The sequence below is a fragment of the Puntigrus tetrazona genome, chromosome 20 (genome assembly GCF_018831695.1).
Source record: "Puntigrus tetrazona isolate hp1 chromosome 20, ASM1883169v1, whole genome shotgun sequence".
Taxonomy (NCBI): domain Eukaryota; kingdom Metazoa; phylum Chordata; class Actinopteri; order Cypriniformes; family Cyprinidae; genus Puntigrus; species Puntigrus tetrazona.
Genome location: NC_056718.1, coordinates 2,030,510 through 2,051,125, shown reverse-complemented (window position 1 = coordinate 2,051,125; position 20,616 = coordinate 2,030,510). Strand labels below are relative to the sequence as shown.

The window sequence follows — 20,616 nt, the reverse complement described above, 5'->3', positions numbered from 1 at the left end:
ACTTTGTGGGTTGTTGATGCCAGTTGTTCAGAGTGTTTAAAAGCAAGTGAAAGACAGCTCCGACGTGTCAAGAAAACACCTTTTGAAAACCAGTGGCAAATATCTGGTTGAAAGTGCATTCTAATACATGCCATTCATGTAATAGCATTTAATAATAGTGTGTACATAATGTTTTTTTCCTCTTGTGGAGATCTTGGTTGCTGAGTACAATAAAAATTGTTTTATGTCAAATGTGCCATTGAAATCTGAGCAAAAAATTCACAATATTGTTCTGAGATTAGGTGAGGCCCATGTACAAACTGGTTCATGGGTTTACAACGATCGCGCCTATTAGCAAATCATTGAAAGTTTTGAGACTTGAGCACAATTATTTGGCATGTTGTGCTTCTAAAAGATTTTCTACATTTTCACTTTGACTGGTAGACAACAAAGGAGCACCCAGGAGGCTATATAGGCAGGTTGGTATTCCACATCTTAGGTTGACAGTAGACTTTGAGGGGATTGGGAACGTGCTTTTAGCTGTAAAGCAGGGGTTCCCAATCCTACTCCTGGTGATCGACTCTCTTGCAAAGTTCAGCTCCAAGTCTAATTAAACACACCTGAAGTAACTAATTAAGGTCATCAGGATCGCTTGGAAATTAAAGGCAGGTGTGTTTGATTAGAGTTGGAGCTGAATTTTGCTGGAGCAGGATTGGGCACACCTGCTCTAAAATGTGCAGAAAGTTTGCACAAACTTTAAAGCCCACAGAAGTCAACTGTGCAAAACCATCTTAGAGGAGTGCTGTTTCAGAATGGAAATCCGTTTGTGCTGCATTCTAAGTTTAAGACTATATTTTCAGGATCATTTCTATAGTTTTTTGCTTGGAAATGTGTTTTGAAAGCGTTTGTCTCCCAACCCACGATGATGAGTTGTGATGCTCCTTTCTGAGAGTGAATCAAAGATGGAGCTGTGGCTTTGGTTGCAGGCTCTGTTGTTGATGAACGTTCTTTATTGCTTATAGCAATATAGACGAAAGGGGTGTGGTCCGAGTGGAGTTGCTATGATTTGTGTTAAAATTTATATTGATTGTAAATGAAGTTTAAGAATTTAAGGTTTCTTCCCAATGGTGTGGTTAAGTTACTTTGAAAAACACAACTCAAAACCAAGCACAGGTTTAGTTGCAAGTTAGATGTGATAAAATTGTTTTTAAGCAGATAAGTGAATTAAACCATTTGTCTGACAAAGTGATTAGTGTGATAACTTTGTGGGTTGTTGATGCCAGTTGTTCAGAGTGTTTAAAAGCAAGTGAAAGACAGCTCCGACGTGTCAAGAAAACACCTTTTGAAAACCAGTGGCAAATATCTGGTTGAAAGTGCAATCTATTACATGCCATTCATGTAATAGCATTTAATAATAGGTGTCTACATAATGTTTTTTTTCCTGTTGTGGAGATCTTGGTTGCTGAGTACAATAAGAATTGTTTTATGTCAAATGTGCCATTGAAATCTGAGCAAAAAATTCACAATATTGTTCTGAGATTAGGTGAGGCCCATGTACAAACTGGTTCATGGGTTTACAACGATCGCCCCCTATTAGCAAATCATTGAAAGTTTTGAGACTTGAGCACAATTATTTGGCATGTTGTGCTTCTAAAAGATTTTCTACATTTTCACTTTGACTGGTAGACAACAAAGGAGCACCCAGGAGGCTATATAGGCAGGTTGGTATTCCACATCTTAGGTTGACAGTAGACTTTGAGGGGATTGGGAACGTGCTTTTAGCTGTAAAGCAGGGGTTCCCAATCCTACTCCTGGTGATCGACTCTCTTGCAAAGTTCAGCTCCAAGTCTAATTAAACACACCTGAAGTAACTAATTAAGGTCATCAGGATCGCTTGGAAATTAAAGGCAGGTGTGTTTGATTAGAGTTGGAGCTGAATTTTGCTGGAGCAGGATTGGGCACACCTGCTCTAAAATGTGCAGAAAGTTTGCACAAACTTTAAAGCCCACAGAAGTCAACTGTGCAAAACCATCTTAGAGGAGTGCTGTTTCAGAATGGAAATCCGTTTGTGCTGCATTCTAAGTTTAAGACTATATTTTCAGGGATCATTTCTATAGTTTTTTGCTTGGAAATGTGTTTTGAAAGCGTTTGTCTCCCAACCCACGATGATGAGTTGTGATGCTCCTTTCTGAGAGTGAATCAAAGATGGAGCTGTGGCTTTGGTTGCAGGCTCTGTTGTTGATGAACGTTCTTTATTGCTTATAGCAATATAGACGAAAGGGGTGTGGTCCGAGTGGAGTTGCTATGATTTGTGTTAAAATTTATATTGATTGTAAATGAAGTTTAAGAATTTAAGGTTTCTTCCCAATGGTGTGGTTTAGTTACTTTGAAAAACACAACTCAAAACCAAGCACAGGTTTAGTTGCAAGTTAGATGTGATAAAATTGTTTTTAAGCAGATAAGTGAATTAAACCATTTGTCTGACAAAGTGATTAGTGTGATAACTTTGTGGGTTGTTGATGCCAGTTGTTCAGAGTGTTTAAAAGCAAGTGAAAGACAGCTCCGACGTGTCAAGAAAACACCTTTTGAAAACCAGTGGCAAATATCTGGTTGAAAGTGCATTCTATTACATGCCATTCATGTAATAGCATTTAATAATAAGTGTGTACATAATGTTTTTTTTTTTCCTCTTGTGGAGATCTTGGTTGCTGAGTACAATAAAAATTGTTTTATGTCAAATGTGCCATTGAAATCTGAGCAAAAAAATTCACAATATTGTTCTGAGATTAGGTGAGGCCCATGTACAAACTGGTTCATGGGTTTACAACGATCGCCGCCTATTAGCAAATCATTGAAAGTTTTGAGACTTGAGCACAATTATTTGGCATGTTGTGCTTCTAAAAGATTTTCTACATTTTCACTTTGACTGGTAGACAACAAAGGAGCACCCAGGAGGCTATATAGGCAGGTTGGTATTCCACATCTTAGGTTGACAGTAGACTTTGAGGGGATTGGGAACGTGCTTTTAGCTGTAAAGCAGGGGTTCCCAATCCTACTCCTGGTGATCGACTCTCTTGCAAAGTTCAGCTCCAAGTCTAATTAAACACACCTGAAGTAACTAATTAAGGTCATCAGGATCGCTTGGAAATTAAAGGCAGGTGTGTTTGATTAGAGTTGAGCTGAATTTTGCTGGAGCAGGATTGGGCACACCTGCTCTAAAATGTGCAGAAAGTTTGCACAAACTTTAAAGCCCACAGAAGTCAACTGTGCAAAACCATCTTAGAGGAGTGCTGTTTCAGAATGGAAATCCGTTTGTGCTGCATTCAAAGTTTAAGACTATATTTTCAGGATCATTTCTATAGTTTTTTGCTTGGAAATGTGTTTTGAAAGCGTTGTCTCCCAACCCACGATGATGAGTTGTGATGCTCCTTTCTGAGAGTGAATCAAAGATAGAGCTGTGGCTTTGGTTGCAGGCTCTGTTGTTGATGAACGTTCTTTATTGCTTATAGCAATATAGACGAAAGGGGTGTGGTCCGAGTGGAGTTGCTATGATTTGTGTTAAAATTTATATTGATTGTAAATGAAGTTTAAGAATTTAAGGTTTCTTCCCAATGGTGTGGTTTAGTTACTTTGAAAAACACAACTCAAAACCAAGCACAGGTTTAGTTGCAAGTTAGATGTGATAAAATTGTTTTTAAGCAGATAAGTGAATTAAACCATTTGTCTGACAAAGTGATTAGTGTGAGAACTTTGTGGGTTGTTGATGCCAGTTGTTCAGAGTGTTTAAAAGCAAGTGAAAGACAGCTCCGACGTGTCAAGAAAACACCTTTTGAAAACCAGTGGCAAATATCTGGTTGAAAGTGCATTCTAATACATGCCATTCATGTAATAGCATTTAATAATAAGTGTGTACATAATGTTTTTTTTCCTCTTGTGGAGATCTTGGTTGCTGAGTACAATAAAAATTGTTTTATGTCAAATGTGCCATTGAAATCTGAGCAAAAAAATTCACAATATTGTTCTGAGATTAGGTGAGGCCCATGTACAAACTGGTTCATGGGTTTACAACGATCGCCGCCTATTAGCAAATCATTGAAAGTTTTGAGACTTGAGCACAATTATTTGGCATGTTGTGCTTCTAAAAGATTTTCTACATTTTCACTTTGACTGGTAGACAACAAAGGAGCACCCAGGAGGCTATATAGGCAGGTTGGTATTCCACATCTTAGGTTGACAGTAGACTTTGAGGGGATTGGGAACGTGCTTTTAGCTGTAAAGCAGGGGTTCCCAATCCTACTCCTGGTGATCGACTCTCTTGCAAGTTCAGCTCCAAGTCTAATTAAACACACCTGAAGTAACTAATTAAGGTCATCAGGATCGCTTGGAAATTAAAGGCAGGTGTGTTTGATTAGAGTTGGAGCTGAATTTTGCTGGAGCAGGATTGGGCACACCTGCTCTAAAATGTGCAGAAAGTTTGCACAAACTTTAAAGCCCACAGAAGTCAACTGTGCAAAACCATCTTAGAGGAGTGCTGTTTCAGAATGGAAATCCGTTTGTGCTGCATTCTAAGTTTAAGACTATATTTTCAGGGATCATTTCTATAGTTTTTGCTTGGAAATGTGTTTTGAAAGCGTTTGTCTCCCAACCCACGATGATGAGTTGTGATGCTCCTTTCTGAGAGTGAATCAAAGATAGAGCTGTGGCTTTGGTTGCAGGCTCTGTTGTTGATGAACGTTCTTTATTGCTTATAGCAATATAGACGAAAGGTGTGGTCCGAGTGGAGTTGCTATGATTTGTGTTAAAATTTATATTGATTGTAAATGAAGTTTAAGAATTTAAGGTTTCTTCCCAATGGTGTGGTTTAGTTACTTTGAAAAACACAACTCAAAACCAAGCACAGGTTTAGTTGCAAGTTAGATGTGATAAAATTGTTTTTAAGCAGATAAGTGAATTAAACCATTTGTCTGACAAAGTGATTAGTGTGATAACTTTGTGGGTTGTTGATGCCAGTTGTTCAGAGTGTTTAAAAGCAAGTGAAAGACAGCTCCGACGTGTCAAGAAAACACCTTTTGAAAACCAGTGGCAAATATCTGGTTGAAAGTGCAATCTATTACATGCCATTCATGTAATAGCATTTAATAATAAGTGTCTACATAATGTTTTTTTCCTCTTGTGGAGATCTTGGTTGCTGAGTACAATAAAAATTGTTTTATGTCAAATGTGCCATTGAAATCTGAGCAAAAAAATTCACAATATTGTTCTGAGATTAGGTGAGGCCCATGTACAAACTGGTTCATGGGTTTACAACGATCGCCGCCTATTAGCAAATCATTGAAAGTTTTGAGACTTGAGCACAATTATTTGGCATGTTGTGCTTCTAAAAGATTTTCTACATTTTCACTTTGACTGGTAGACAACAAAGGAGCACCCAGGAGGCTATATAGGCAGGTTGGTATTCCACATCTTAGGTTGACAGTAGACTTTGAGGGGATTGGGAACGTGCTTTTAGCTGTAAAGCAGGGGTTCCCAATCCTACTCCTGGTGATCGACTCTCTTGCAAAGTTCAGCTCCAAGTCTAATTAAACACACCTGAAGTAACTAATTAAGGTCATCAGGATCGCTTGGAAATTAAAGGCAGGTGTGTTTGATTAGAGTTGGAGCTGAATTTTGCTGGCAGCAGGATTGGGCACACCTGCTCTAAAATGTGCAGAAAGTTTGCACAAACTTTAAAGCCCACAGAAGTCAACTGTGCAAAACCATCTTAGAGGAGTGCTGTTTCAGAATGGAAATCCGTTTGTGCTGCATTCTAAGTTTAAGACTATATTTTCAGGATCATTTCTATAGTTTTTTGCTTGGAAATGTGTTTTGAAAGCGTTTGTCTCCCAACCCACGATGATGAGTTGTGATGCTCCTTTCTGAGAGTGAATCAAAGATGGAGCTGTGGCTTTGGTTGCAGGCTCTGTTGTTGATGAACGTTCTTTATTGCTTATAGCAATATAGACGAAAGGGTGTGATCTGAGTGGAGTTGCTATGATTTGTGTTAAAATTTATATTGATTGTAAATGAAGTTTAAGAATTCAAGGTTTCTTCCCAATGGTGTGGTTAAGTTACTTTGAAAAACACAACTCAAAACCAAGCACAGGTTTAGTTGCAAGTTAGATGTGATAAAATTGTTTTTAAGCAGATAAGTGAATTAAACCATTTGTCTGACAAAGTGATTAGTGTGATAACTTTGTGGGTTGTTGATGCCAGTTGTTCAGAGTGTTTAAAAGCAAGTGAAAGACAGCTCCGACGTGTCAAGAAAACACCTTTTGAAAACCAGTGGCAAATATCTGGTTGAAAGTGCAATCTATTACATGCCATTCATGTAATAGCATTTAATAATAAGTGTCTACATAATGTTTTTTTTCCTCTTGTGGAGATCTTGGTTGCTGAGTACAATAAAAATTGTTTTATGTCAAATGTGCCATTGAAATCTGAGCAAAAAAATTCACAATATTGTTCTGAGATTAGGTGAGGCCCATGTACAAACTGGTTCATGGGTTTACAACGATCGCCGCCTATTAGCAAATCATTGAAAGTTTTGAGACTTGAGCACAATTATTTGGCATGTTGTGCTTCTAAAAGATTTTCTACATTTTCACTTTGACTGGTAGACAACAAAGGAGCACCCAGGAGGCTATATAGGCAGGTTGGTATTCCACATCTTAGGTTGACAGTAGACTTTGAGGGGATTGGGAACGTGCTTTTAGCTGTAAAGCAGGGGTTCCCAATCCTACTCCTGGTGATCGACTCTCTTGCAAAAGTTCAGCTCCAAGTCTAATTAAACACACCTGAAGTAACTAATTAAGGTCATCAGGATCGCTTGGAAATTAAAGGCAGGTGTGTTTGATTAGAGTTGAGCTGAATTTTGCTGGAGCAGGATTGGGCACACCTGCTCTAAAATGTGCAGAAAGTTTGCACAAACTTTAAAGCCCACAGAAGTCAACTGTGCAAAACCATCTTAGAGGAGTGCTGTTTCAGAATGGAAATCCGTTTGTGCTGCATTCAAAGTTTAAGACTATATTTTCAGGATCATTTCTATAGTTTTTTGCTTGGAAATGTGTTTTGAAAGCGTTTGTCTCCCAACCCACGATGATGAGTTGTGATGCTCCTTTCTGAGAGTGAATCAAAGATGGAGCTGTGGCTTTGGTTGCAGGCTCTGTTGTTGATGAACGTTCTTTATTGCTTCTAGCAATATAGACGAAAGGGGTGTGATCTGAGTGGAGTTGCTATGATTTGTGTTAAAATTTATATTGATTGTAAATGAAGTTTAAGAATTTAAGGTTTCTTCCCAATGGTGTGGTTTAGTTACTTTGAAAAACACAACTCAAAACCAAGCACAGGTTTAGTTGCAAGTTAGATGTGATAAAATTGTTTTTAAGCAGATAAGTGAATTAAACCATTTGTCTGACAAAGTGATTAGTGTGATAACTTTGTGGGTTGTTGATGCCAGTTGTTCAGAGTGTTTAAAAGCAAGTGAAAGACAGCTCCGACGTGTCAAGAAAACACCTTTGAAAACCAGTGGCAAATATCTGGTTGAAAGTGCAATCTATTACATGCCATTCATGTAATAGCATTTAATAATAAGTGTCTACATAATGTTTTTTTCCTCTTGTGGAGATCTTGGTTGCTGAGTACAATAAAAATTGTTTTATGTCAAATGTGCCATTGAAATCTGAGCAAAAAAATTCACAATATTGTTCTGAGATTAGGTGAGGCCCATGTACAAACTGGTTCATGGGTTTACAACGATCGCCGCCTATTAGCAAATCATTGAAAGTTTTGAGACTTGAGCACAATTATTTGGCATGTTGTGCTTCTAAAAGATTTTCTACATTTTCACTTTGACTGGTAGACAACAAAGGAGCACCCAGGAGGCTATATAGGCAGGTTGGTATTCCACATCTTAGGTTGACAGTAGACTTTGAGGGGATTGGGAACGTGCTTTTAGCTGTAAAGCAGGGGTTCCCAATCCTACTCCTGGTGATCGACTCTCTTGCAAAGTTCAGCTCCAAGTCTAATTAAACACACCTGAAGTAACTAATTAAGGTCATCAGGATCGCTTGGAAATTAAAGGCAGGTGTGTTTGATTAGAGTTGAGCTGAATTTTGCTGGAGCAGGATTGGGCACACCTGCTCTAAAATGTGCAGAAAGTTTGCACAAACTTTAAAGCCCACAGAAGTCAACTGTGCAAAACCATCTTAGAGGAGTGCTGTTTCAGAATGGAAATCCGTTTGTGCTGCATTCTAAGTTTAAGACTATATTTTCAGGGATCATTTCTATAGTTTTTTGCTTGGAAATGTGTTTTGAAAGCGTTTGTCTCCCAACCCACGATGATGAGTTGTGATGCTCCTTTCTGAGAGTGAATCAAAGATAGAGCTGTGGCTTTGGTTGCAGGCTCTGTTGTTGATGAACGTTCTTTATTGCTTATAGCAATATAGACGAAAGGGGTGTGGTCCGAGTGGAGTTGCTATGATTTGTGTTAAAATTTATATTGATTGTAAATGAAGTTTAAGAATTTAAGGTTTCTTCCCAATGGTGTGGTTTAGTTACTTTGAAAAACACAACTCAAAACCAAGCACAGGTTTAATTGCAAGTTAGATGTGATAAAATTGTTTTTAAGCAGATAAGTGAATTAAACCATTTGTCTGACAAAGTGATTAGTGTGATAACTTTGTGGGTTGTTGATGCCAGTTGTTCAGAGTGTTTAAAAGCAAGTGAAAGACAGCTCCGACGTGTCAAGAAAACACCTTTTGAAAACCAGTGGCAAATATCTGGTTGAAAGTGCAATCTATTACATGCCATTCATGTAATAGCATTTAATAATAAGTGTCTACATAATGTTTTTTTCCTCTTGTGGAGATCTTGGTTGCTGAGTACAATAAAATTGTTTTATGTCAAATGTGCCATTGAAATCTGAGCAAAAAATTCACAATATTGTTCTGAGATTAGGTGAGGCCCATGTACAAACTGGTTCATGGGTTTACAACGATCGCCGCCTATTAGCAAATCATTGAAAGTTTTGAGACTTGAGCACAATTATTTGGCATGTTGTGCTTCTAAAAGATTTTCTACATTTTCACTTTGACTGGTAGACAACAAAGGAGCACCCAGGAGGCTATATAGGCAGGTTGGTATTCCACATCTTAGGTTGACAGTAGACTTTGAGGGGATTGGGAACGTGCTTTTAGCTGTAAAGCAGGGGTTCCCAATCCTACTCCTGGTGATCGACTCTCTTGCAAAAGTTCAGCTCCAAGTCTAATTAAACACACCTGAAGTAACTAATTAAGGTCATCAGGATCGCTTGGAAATTAAAGGCAGGTGTGTTTGATTAGAGTTGAGCTGAATTTTGCTGGAGCAGGATTGGGCACACCTGCTCTAAAATGTGCAGAAAGTTTGCACAAACTTTAAAGCCCACAGAAGTCAACTGTGCAAAACCATCTTAGAGGAGTGCTGTTTCAGAATGGAAATCCGTTTGTGCTGCATTCAAAGTTTAAGACTATATTTTCAGGGATCATTTCTATAGTTTTTGCTTGGAAATGTGTTTTGAAAGCGTTTGTCTCCCAACCCACGATGATGAGTTGTGATGCTCCTTTCTGAGAGTGAATCAAAGATGGAGCTGTGGCTTTGGTTGCAGGCTCTGTTGTTGATGAACGTTCTTTATTGCTTATAGCAATATAGACGAAAAGGTGTGTGTCTGAGTGGAGTTGCTATGATTTGTGTTAAAATTTATATTGATTGTAAATGAAGTTTAAGAATTTAAGGTTTCTTCCCAATGGTGTGGTTTAGTTACTTTGAAAAACACAACTCAAAACCAAACACAGGTTTAATTGCAAATTAGATGTGATAAAATAGTTTTAAGCAGATAAGTGAATTAAACCATTTGTCTGACAAAGTGATTAGTGTGATAACTTTGTGGGTTGTTGATGCCAGTTGTTCAGAGTGTTTAAAAGCAAGTGAAAGACAGCTCCGACGTGTCAAGAAAACACCTTTGAAAAACCAGTGGCAAATATCTGGTTGAAAGTGCAATCTATTACATGCCATTCATGTAATAGCATTTAATAATAAGTGTCTACATAATGTTTTTTTTCCTCTTGTGGAGATCTTGGTTGCTGAGTACAATAAGAATTGTTTTATGTCAAATGTGCCATTGAAATCTGAGCAAAAAAATTCACAATATTGTTCTGAGATTAGGTGAGGCCCATGTACAAACTGGTTCATGGGTTTACAACGATCGCCCCTATTAGCAAATCATTGAAAGTTTTGAGACTTGAGCACAATTATTTGGCATGTTGTGCTTCTAAAAGATTTTCTACATTTTCACTTTGACTGGTAGACAACAAAGGAGCACCCAGGAGGCTATATAGGCAGGTTGGTATTCCACATCTTAGGTTGACAGTAGACTTTGAGGGGATTGGGAACGTGCTTTTAGCTGTAAAGCAGGGGTTCCCAATCCTACTCCTGGTGATCGACTCTCTTGCAAAGTTCAGCTCCAAGTCTAATTAAACACACCTGAAGTAACTAATTAAGGTCATCAGGATCGCTTGGAAATTAAAGGCAGGTGTGTTTGATTAGAGTTGAGCTGAATTTTGCTGGAGCAGGATTGGGCACACCTGCTCTAAAATGTGCAGAAAGTTTGCACAAACTTTAAAGCCCACAGAAGTCAACTGTGCAAAACCATCTTAGAGGAGTGCTGTTTCAGAATGGAAATCCGTTTGTGCTGCATTCAAAGTTTAAGACTATATTTTCAGGATCATTTCTATAGTTTTTTGCTTGGAAATGTGTTTTGAAAGCGTTTGTCTCCCAACCCACGATGATGAGTTGTGATGCTCCTTTCTGAGAGTGAATCAAAGATGGAGCTGTGGCTTTGGTTGCAGGCTCTGTTGTTGATGAACGTTCTTTATTGCTTATAGCAATATAGACGAAAGGGGTGTGATCCGAGTGGAGTTGCTATGATTTGTGTTAAAATTTATATTGATTGTAAATGAAGTTTAAGAATTTAAGGTTTCTTCCCAATGGTGTGGTTTAGTTACTTTGAAAAACACAACTCAAAACCAAGCACAGGTTTAGTTGCAAGTTAGATGTGATAAAATTGTTTTTAAGCAGATAAGTGAATTAAACCATTTGTCTGACAAAGTGATTAGTGTGATAACTTTGTGGGTTGTTGATGCCAGTTGTTCAGAGTGTTTAAAAGCAAGTGAAAGACAGCTCCGACGTGTCAAGAAAACACCTTTTGAAAACCAGTGGCAAATATCTGGTTGAAAGTGCAATCTATTACATGCCATTCATGTAATAGCATTTAATAATAAGTGTCTACATAATGTTTTTTTTTTTCCTCTTGTGGAGATCTTGGTTGCTGAGTACAATAAGAATTGTTTTATGTCAAATGTGCCATTGAAATCTGAGCAAAAAAATTCACAATATTGTTCTGAGATTAGGTGAGGCCCATGTACAAACTGGTTCATGGGTTTACAACGATCGCCCCTATTAGCAAATCATTGAAAAGTTTTGAGACTTGAGCACAATTATTTGGCATGTTGTGCTTCTAAAAGATTTTCTACATTTTCACTTTGACTGGTAGACAACAAAGGAGCACCCAGGAGGCTATATAGGCAGGTTGGTATTCCACATCTTAGGTTGACAGTAGACTTTGAGGGGATTGGGAACGTGCTTTTAGCTGTAAAGCAGGGGTTCCCAATCCTACTCCTGGTGATCGACTCTCTTGCAAAGTTCAGCTCCAAGTCTAATTAAACACACCTGAAGTAACTAATTAAGGTCATCAGGATCGCTTGGAAATTAAAGGCAGGTGTGTTTGATTAGAGTTGAGCTGAATTTTGCTGGAGCAGGATTGGGCACACCTGCTCTAAAATGTGCAGAAAGTTTGCACAAACTTTAAAGCCCACAGAAGTCAACTGTGCAAAACCATCTTAGAGGAGTGCTGTTTCAGAATGGAAATCCGTTTGTGCTGCATTCTAAGTTTAAGACTATATTTTCAGGATCATTTCTATAGTTTTTTGCTTGAAATGTGTTTTTTGAAAGCGTTTGTCTCCCAACCCACGATGATGAGTTGTGATGCTTCTTTCTGAGAGTGAATCAAAGATGGAGCTGTGGCTTTGGTTGCAGGCTCTGTTGTTGATGAACGTTCTTTATTGCTTATAGCAATATAGACGAAAGGGGTGTGATCTGAGTGGAGTTGCTATGATTTGTGTTAAAATTTATATTGATTGTAAATGAAGTTTAAGAATTCAAGGTTTCTTCCCAATGGTGTGGTTCAGTTACTTTGAAAAACACAACTCAAAACCAAGCACAGGTTTAATTGCAAGTTAGATGTGATAAAATTGTTTTTAAGCAGATAAGTGAATTAAACCATTTGTCTGACAAAGTGATTAGTGTGATAACTTTGTGGGTTGTTGATGCCAGTTGTTCAGAGTGTTTAAAAGCAAGTGAAAGACAGCTCCGACGTGTCAAGAAAACACCTTTTGAAAACCAGTGGCAAATATCTGGTTGAAAGTGCAATCTATTACATGCCATTCATGTAATAGCATTTAATAATAAGTGTGTACATAATGTTTTTTTTCCTCTTGTGGAGATCTTGGTTGCTGAGTACAATAAAAATTGTTTTATGTCAAATGTGCCATTGAAATCTGAGCAAAAAAATTCACAATATTGTTCTGAGATTAGGTGAGGCCCATGTACAAACTGGTTCATGGGTTTACAACGATCGCCGCCTATTAGCAAATCATTGAAAGTTTTGAGACTTGAGCACAATTATTTGGCATGTTGTGCTTCTAAAAGATTTTCTACATTTTCACTTTGACTGGTAGACAACAAAGGAGCACCCAGGAGGCTATATAGGCAGGTTGGTATTCCACATCTTAGGTTGACAGTAGACTTTGAGGGGATTGGGAACGTGCTTTTAGCTGTAAAGCAGGGGTTCCCAATCCTACTCCTGGTGATCGACTCTCTTGCAAAGTTCAGCTCCAAGTCTAATTAAACACACCTGAAGTAACTAATTAAGGTCATCAGGATCGCTTGGAAATTAAAGGCAGGTGTGTTTGATTAGAGTTGAGCTGAATTTTGCTGGAGCAGGATTGGGCACACCTGCTCTAAAATGTGCAGAAAGTTTGCACAAACTTTAAAGCCCACAGAAGTCAACTGTGCAAAACCATCTTAGAGGAGTGCTGTTTCAGAATGGAAATCCGTTTGTGCTGCGTTCAAAGTTTAAGACTATATTTTCAGGATCATTTCTATAGTTTTTTGCTTGGAAATGTGTTTTGAAAGCGTTTGTCTCCCAACCCACGATGATGAGTTGTGATGCTCCTTTCTGAGAGTGAATCAAAGATAGAGCTGTGGCTTTGGTTGCAGGCTCTGTTGTTGATGAACGTTCTTTATTGCTTATAGCAATATAGACGAAAGGGGTGTGGTCCGAGTGGAGTTGCTATGATTTGTGTTAAAATTTATATTGATTGTAAATGAAGTTTAAGAATTTAAGGTTTCTTCCCAATGGTGTGGTTTAGTTACTTTGAAAAACACAACTCAAAACCAAGCACAGGTTTAGTTGCAAGTTAGATGTGATAAAATTGTTTTTAAGCAGATAAGTGAATTAAACCATTTGTCTGACAAAGTGATTAGTGTGAGAACTTTGTGGGTTGTTGATGCCAGTTGTTCAGAGTGTTTAAAAGCAAGTGAAAGACAGCTCCGACGTGTCAAGAAAACACCTTTTGAAAACCAGTGGCAAATATCTGGTTGAAAGTGCATTCTAATACATGCCATTCATGTAATAGCATTTAATAATAAGTGTGTACATAATGTTTTTTTTTCCTCTTGTGGAGATCTTGGTTGCTGAGTACAATAAAAATTGTTTTATGTCAAATGTGCCATTGAAATCTGAGCAAAAAAATTCACAATATTGTTCTGAGATTAGGTGAGGCCCATGTACAAACTGGTTCATGGGTTTACAACGATCGCCGCCTATTAGCAAATCATTGAAATTTGAAAGTTTTGAGACTTGAGCACAATTATTTGGCATGTTGTGCTTCTAAAAGATTTTCTACATTTTCACTTTGACTGGTAGACAACAAAGGAGCACCCAGGAGGCTATATAGGCAGGTTGGTATTCCACATCTTAGGTTGACAGTAGACTTTGAGGGGATTGGGAACGTGCTTTTAGCTGTAAAGCAGGGGTTCCCAATCCTACTCCTGGTGATCGACTCTCTTGCAAGTTCAGCTCCAAGTCTAATTAAACACACCTGAAGTAACTAATTAAGGTCATCAGGATCGCTTGGAAATTAAAGGCAGGTGTGTTTGATTAGAGTTGGAGCTGAATTTTGCTGGAGCAGGATTGGGCACACCTGCTCTAAAATGTGCAGAAAGTTTGCACAAACTTTAAAGCCCACAGAAGTCAACTGTGCAAAACCATCTTAGAGGAGTGCTGTTTCAGAATGGAAATCCGTTTGTGCTGCATTCTAAGTTTAAGACTATATTTTCAGGGATCATTTCTATAGTTTTTTGCTTGGAAATGTGTTTTGAAAGCGTTTGTCTCCCAACCCACGATGATGAGTTGTGATGCTCCTTTCTGAGAGTGAATCAAAGATGGAGCTGTGGCTTTGGTTGCAGGCTCTGTTGTTGATGAACGTTCTTTATTGCTTATAGCAATATAGACGAAAAGGGTGTGGTCCGAGTGGAGTTGCTATGATTTGTGTTAAAGTTTATATTGATTGCAAATAAAGTTTAAGAATTTAAGGTTTCTTCCCAATGATGTGGTTCAGTTACTTTGAAAAACACAACTCAAAACCAAACACAGGTTTAATTGCAAATTAGATGTGATAAAATAGTTTTAAGCAGATAAGTGAATTAAACCATTTGTCTGACAAAGTGATTAGTGTGAGAACTTTGTGGGTTGTTGATGCCAGTTGTTCAGAGTGTTTAAAAGCAAGTGAAAGACAGCTCCGACGTGTCAAGAAAACACCTTTTGAAAACCAGTGGCAAATATCTGGTTGAAAGTGCAATCTATTACATGCCATTCATGTAATAGCATTTAATAATAAGTGTCTACATAATGTTTTTTTTCCTCTTGTGGAGATCTTGGTTGCTGAGTACAATAAGAATTGTTTTATGTCAAATGTGCCATTGAAATCTGAGCAAAAAAATTCACAATATTGTTCTGAGATTAGGTGAGGCCCATGTACAAACTGGTTCATGGGTTTACAACGATCGCCCCCTATTAGCAAATCATTGAAATTTGAAAGTTTTGAGACTTGAGCACAATTATTTGGCATGTTGTGCTTCTAAAAGATTTTCTACATTTTCACTTTGACTGGTAGACAACAAAGGAGCACCCAGGAGGCTATATAGGCAGGTTGGTATTCCACATCTTAGGTTGACAGTAGACTTTGAGGGGATTGGGAACGTGCTTTTAGCTGTAAAGCAGGGGTTCCCAATCCTACTCCTGGTGATCGACTCTCTTGCAAAGTTCAGCTCCAAGTCTAATTAAACACACCTGAAGTAACTAATTAAGGTCATCAGGATCGCTTGGAAATTAAAGGCAGGTGTGTTTGATTAGAGTTGGAGCTGAATTTTGCTGGAGCAGGATTGGGCACACCTGCTCTAAAATGTGCAGAAAGTTTGCACAAACTTTAAAGCCCACAGAAGTCAACTGTGCAAAACCATCTTAGAGGAGTGCTGTTTCAGAATGGAAATCCGTTTGTGCTGCGTTCAAAGTTTAAGACTATATTTTCAGGGATCATTTCTATAGTTTTTTGCTTGGAAATGTGTTTTGAAAGTGTTTGTCTCCCAACCCACGATGATGAGTTGTGATGCTCCTTTCTGAGAGTGAATCAAAGATGGAGCTGTGGCTTTGGTTGCAGGCTCTGTTGTTGATGAACGTTCTTTATTGCTTCTAGCAATATAGACGAAAGGGGTGTGATCTGAGTGGAGTTGCTATGATTTGTGTTAAAATTTATATTGATTGTAAATGAAGTTTAAGAATTCAAGGTTTCTTCCCAATGGTGTGGTTAAGTTACTTTGAAAAACACAACTCAAAACCAAGCACAGGTTTAATTGCAAGTTAGATGTGATAAAATTGTTTTTAAGCAGATAAGTGAATTAAACCATTTGTCTGACAAAGTGATTAGTGTGATAACTTTGTGGGGTTGTTGATGCCAGTTGTTCAGAGTGTTTAAAAGCAAGTGAAAGACAGCTCCGACGTGTCAAGAAAACACCTTTTGAAAACCAGTGGCAAATATCTGGTTGAAAGTGCAATCTATTACATGCCATTCATGTAATAGCATTTAATAATAAGTGTCTACATAATGTTTTTTTCCTCTTGTGGAGATCTTGGTTGCTGAGTACAATAAGAATTGTTTTATGTCAAATGTGCCATTGAAATCTGAGCAAAAAAATTCACAATATTGTTCTGAGATTAGGTGAGGCCCATGTACAAACTGGTTCATGGGTTTACAACGATCGCCGCCTATTATCAAATCATTGAAAGTTTTGAGACTTGAGCACAATTATTTGGCATGTTGTGCTTCTAAAAGATTTTCTACATTTTCACTTTGACTGGTAGACAACAAAGGAGCACCCAGGAGGCTATATAGGCAGGTTGGTATTCCACATCTTAGGTTGACAGTAGACTTTGAGGGGATTGGGAACGTGCTTTTAGCTGTAAAGCAGGGGTTCCCAATCCTACTCCTGGTGATCGACTCTCTTGCAAAGTTCAGCTCCAAGTCTAATTAAACACACCTGAAGTAACTAATTAAGGTCATCAGGATCGCTTGGAAATTAAAGGCAGGTGTGTTTGATTAGAGTTGGAGCTGAATTTTGCTGAAGCAGGATTGGGCACACCTGCTCTAAAATGTGCAGAAAGTTTGCACAAACTTTAAAGCCCACAGAAGTCAACTGTGCAAAACCATCTTAGAGGAGTGCTGTTTCAGAATGGAAATCCGTTTGTGCTGCATTCTAAGTTTAAGACTATATTTTTAGGGATCATTTCTATAGTTTTTTGCTTGGAAATGTGTTTTGAAAGCGTTTGTCTCCCAACCCACGATGATGAGTTTTGATGCTCCTTTCTGAGAGTGAATCAAAGATAGAGCTGTGGCTTTGGTTGCAGGCTCTGTTGTTGATGAACATCCTTTATTGCTTATAGCAATATAGACGAAAGGGGTGTGGTCCGAGTGGAGTTGCTATGATTTGTGTTAAAATTTATATTGATTGTAAATGAAGTTTAAGAATTTAAGGTTTCTTCCCAATGGTGTGGTTTAGTTACTTTGAAAAACACAACTCAAAACCAAGCACAGGTTTAGTTGCAAGTTAGATGTGATAAAATTGTTTTTAAGAAGATAAGTGAATTAAACCATTTGTTTGACAAAGTGATTAGTGTGAGAACTTTGTGGGTTGTTGATGCCAGTTGTTCAGAGTGTTTAAAAGCAAGTGAAAGACAGCTCCGACGTGTCAAGAAAACACCTTTTGAAAACCAGTGGCAAATATCTGGTTGAAAGTGCATTCTAATACATGCCATTCATGTAATAGCATTTAATAATAAGTGTGTACATAATGTTTTTTTTCCTCTTGTGGAGATCTTGGTTGCTGAGTACAATAAAAATTGTTTTATGTCAAATGTGCCATTGAAATCTGAGCAAAAAAATTCACAATATTGTTCTGAGATTAGGTGAGGCCCATGTACAAACTGGTTCATGGGTTTACAACGATCGCCGCCTATTAGCAAATCATTGAAAGTTTTGAGACTTGAGCACAATTATTTGGCATGTTGTGCTTCTAAAAGATTTTCTACATTTTCACTTTGACTGGTAGACAACAAAGGAGCACCCAGGAGGCTATATAGGCAGGTTGGTATTCCACATCTTAGGTTGACAGTAGACTTTGAGGGGATTGGGAACGTGCTTTTAGCTGTAAAGCAGGGGTTCCCAATCCTACTCCTGGTGATCGACTCTCTTGCAAAGTTCAGCTCCAAGTCTAATTAAACACACCTGAAGTAACTAATTAAGGTCATCAGGATCGCTTGGAAATTAAAGGCAGGTGTGTTTGATTAGAGTTGGAGCTGAATTTTGCTGGAGCAGGATTGGGCACCCCTGCTCTAAAATTTGCAGAAAGTTTGCACAAACTTTAAAGCCCACAGAAGTCAACTGTGCAAAACCATCTTAGAGGAGTGCTGTTTCAGAATGGAAATCCGTTTGTGCTGCATTCTAAGTTTAAGACTATATTTTCAGGGATCATTTCTATAGTTTTTTGCTTGGAAATGTGTTTTGAAAGCGTTTGTCTCCCAACCCACGATGATGAGTTGTGATGCTCCTTTCTGAGAGTGAATCAAAGATAGAGCTGTGGCTTTGGTTGCAGGCTCTGTTGTTGATGAACGTTCTTTATTGCTTATAGCAATATAGACGAAAGGGGTGTGGTCCGAGTGGAGTTGCTATGATTTGTGTTAAAGTTTATATTGATTGCAAATAAAGTTTAAGAATTTAAGGTTTCTTCCCAATGATGTGGTTCAGTTACTTTGAAAAACACGACTCAAAACCAAACACAGGTTTAATTGCAAATTAGATGTGATAAAATAGTTTTAAGCAGATAAGTGAATTAAACCATTTGTCTGACAAAGTGATTAGTGTGAGAACTTTGTGGGTTGTTGATGCCAGTTGTTCAGAGTGTTTAAAAGCAAGTGAAAGACAGCTCCGACGTGTCAAGAAAACACCTTTTGAAAACCAGTGGCAAATATCTGGTTGAAAGTGCAATCTATTACATGCCATTCATGTAATAGCATTTAATAATAAGTGTGTACATAATGTTTTTTTTCCTCTTGTGGAGATCTTGGTTGCTGAGTACAATAAAAATTGTTTTATGTCAAATGTGCCATTGAAATCTGAGCAAAAAAATTCACAATATTGTTCTGAGATTAGGTGAGGCCCATGTACAAACTGGTTCATGGGTTTACAACGATCGCCGCCTATTAGCAAATCATTGAAAGTTTTGAGACTTGAGCACAATTATTTGGCATGTTGTGCTTCTAAAAGATTTTCTACATTTTCACTTTGACTGGTAGACAACAAAGGAGCACCCAGGAGGCTATATAGGCAGGTTGGTATTCCACATCTTAGGTTGACAGTAGACTTTGAGGGGATTGGGAACGTGTTTAGCTGTAAAGCAGGGGTTCCCAATCCTACTCCTGGTGATCGACTCTCTTGCAAAGTTCAGCTCCAAGTCTAATTAAACACACCTGAAGTAACTAATTAAGGTCATCAGGATCGCTTGGAAATTAAAGGCAGGTGTGTTTGATTAGAGTTGGAGCTGAATTTTGCTGAAGCAGGATTGGGCACACCTGCTCTAAAATGTGCAGAAAGTTTGCACAAACTTTAAAGCCCACAGAAGTCAACTGTGCAAAACCATCTTAGAGGAGTGCTGTTTCAGAATGGAAATCCGTTTGTGCTGCGTTCTAAGTTTAAGACTATATTTTCAGGGATCATTTCTATAGTTTTTTGCTTGGAAATGTGTTTTGAAAGCGTTTGTCTCCCAACCCACGATGATGAGTTGTGATGCTCCTTTCTGAGAGTGAATCAAAGATGGAGCTGTGGCTTTGGTTGCAGGCTCTGTTGTTGATGAACGTTCTTTATTGCTTCTAGCAATATAGACGAAAGGGGTGTGATCTGAGTGGAGTTGCTATGATTTGTGTTAAAATTTATATTGATTGTAAATGAAGTTTAAGAATTCAAGGTTTCTTCCCAATGGTGTGGTTAAGTTACTTTGAAAAACACAACTCAAAACCAAGCACAGGTTTAATTGCAAGTTAGATGTGATAAAATTGTTTTTAAGCAGATAAGTGAATTAAACCATTTGTCTGACAAAGTGATTAGTGTGATAACTTTGTGGGTTGTTGATGCCAGTTGTTCAGAGTGTTTAAAAGCAAGTGAAAGACAGCTCCGACGTGTCAAGAAAACACCTTTGAAAACCAGTGGCAAATATCTGGTTGAAAGTGCAATCTATTACATGCCATTCATGTAATAGCATTTAATAATAGGTGTCTACATAATGTTTTTTTTCCTCTTGTGGAGATCTTGGTTGCTGAGTACAATAAGAATTGTTTTATGTCAAATGTGCCATTGAAATCTGAGCAAAAAAATTCACAATATTGTTCTGAGATTAGGTGAGGCCCATGTACAAACTGGTTCATGGGTTTACAACGATCGCCGCCTATTATCAAATCATTGAAAGTTTTGAGACTTGAGCACAATTATTTGGCATGTTGTGCTTCTAAAAGATTTTCTACATTTTCACTTTGACTGGTAGACAACAAAGGAGCACCCAGGAGGCTATATAGGCAGGTTGGTATTCCACATCTTAGGTTGACATTAGACTTTGAGGGGATTGGGAACGTGCTTTTAGCTGTGAAGCAGGGGTTCCCAATCCTACTCCTGGTGATCCACTCTCTTGCAAAGTTCAGCTCCAAGTCTAATTAAACACACCTGAAGTAACTAATTAAGGTCATCAGGATCGCTTGGAAATTAAAGGCAGGTGTGTTTGATTAGAGTTGGAGCTGAATTTTGCTGAAGCAGGATTGGGCACACCTGCTCTAAAATGTGCAGAAAG

General features: G+C 38.2%; 16 non-coding genes across 16 annotated transcripts; all 16 read left to right on the top strand.

The window, feature by feature from the left end:
- The first annotated feature begins 823 nt into the window (after positions 1-823).
- On the top strand, positions 824-1,034 carry LOC122325635. Its single transcript, XR_006247373.1, has one exon. It is a non-coding gene; the product is annotated as a small nucleolar RNA U3 (small nucleolar RNA).
- A 1,031-nt stretch (positions 1,035-2,065) lies between these two features.
- Positions 2,066-2,277, top strand: LOC122325641. Its single transcript, XR_006247379.1, has one exon. It is a non-coding gene; the product is annotated as a small nucleolar RNA U3 (small nucleolar RNA).
- Positions 2,278-3,311: 1,034 nt separating this feature from the next.
- LOC122325595 lies at positions 3,312-3,521 on the top strand. The gene has a single exon (XR_006247336.1). It is a non-coding gene; the product is annotated as a small nucleolar RNA U3 (small nucleolar RNA).
- A 1,031-nt stretch (positions 3,522-4,552) lies between these two features.
- On the top strand, positions 4,553-4,761 carry LOC122325668. The gene has a single exon (XR_006247404.1). It is a non-coding gene; the product is annotated as a small nucleolar RNA U3 (small nucleolar RNA).
- A 1,032-nt stretch (positions 4,762-5,793) lies between these two features.
- Positions 5,794-6,003, top strand: LOC122325650. The gene has a single exon (XR_006247387.1). It is a non-coding gene; the product is annotated as a small nucleolar RNA U3 (small nucleolar RNA).
- Positions 6,004-7,035: 1,032 nt separating this feature from the next.
- LOC122325647 lies at positions 7,036-7,246 on the top strand. Its single transcript, XR_006247384.1, has one exon. It is a non-coding gene; the product is annotated as a small nucleolar RNA U3 (small nucleolar RNA).
- Positions 7,247-8,275: 1,029 nt separating this feature from the next.
- On the top strand, positions 8,276-8,487 carry LOC122325640. The gene has a single exon (XR_006247378.1). It is a non-coding gene; the product is annotated as a small nucleolar RNA U3 (small nucleolar RNA).
- A 1,029-nt stretch (positions 8,488-9,516) lies between these two features.
- Positions 9,517-9,727, top strand: LOC122325664. Its single transcript, XR_006247400.1, has one exon. It is a non-coding gene; the product is annotated as a small nucleolar RNA U3 (small nucleolar RNA).
- Positions 9,728-10,756: 1,029 nt separating this feature from the next.
- Positions 10,757-10,967, top strand: LOC122325634. Its single transcript, XR_006247372.1, has one exon. It is a non-coding gene; the product is annotated as a small nucleolar RNA U3 (small nucleolar RNA).
- Positions 10,968-12,001: 1,034 nt separating this feature from the next.
- On the top strand, positions 12,002-12,213 carry LOC122325584. Its single transcript, XR_006247325.1, has one exon. It is a non-coding gene; the product is annotated as a small nucleolar RNA U3 (small nucleolar RNA).
- A 1,031-nt stretch (positions 12,214-13,244) lies between these two features.
- LOC122325633 lies at positions 13,245-13,455 on the top strand. Its single transcript, XR_006247371.1, has one exon. It is a non-coding gene; the product is annotated as a small nucleolar RNA U3 (small nucleolar RNA).
- Positions 13,456-14,494: 1,039 nt separating this feature from the next.
- On the top strand, positions 14,495-14,706 carry LOC122325655. The gene has a single exon (XR_006247391.1). It is a non-coding gene; the product is annotated as a small nucleolar RNA U3 (small nucleolar RNA).
- Positions 14,707-15,744: 1,038 nt separating this feature from the next.
- On the top strand, positions 15,745-15,956 carry LOC122325608. The gene has a single exon (XR_006247347.1). It is a non-coding gene; the product is annotated as a small nucleolar RNA U3 (small nucleolar RNA).
- Positions 15,957-16,988: 1,032 nt separating this feature from the next.
- LOC122325644 lies at positions 16,989-17,200 on the top strand. The gene has a single exon (XR_006247382.1). It is a non-coding gene; the product is annotated as a small nucleolar RNA U3 (small nucleolar RNA).
- A 1,032-nt stretch (positions 17,201-18,232) lies between these two features.
- Positions 18,233-18,444, top strand: LOC122325639. The gene has a single exon (XR_006247377.1). It is a non-coding gene; the product is annotated as a small nucleolar RNA U3 (small nucleolar RNA).
- Positions 18,445-19,473: 1,029 nt separating this feature from the next.
- LOC122325572 lies at positions 19,474-19,685 on the top strand. The gene has a single exon (XR_006247314.1). It is a non-coding gene; the product is annotated as a small nucleolar RNA U3 (small nucleolar RNA).
- The last annotated feature ends 931 nt before the right edge of the window (positions 19,686-20,616 follow it).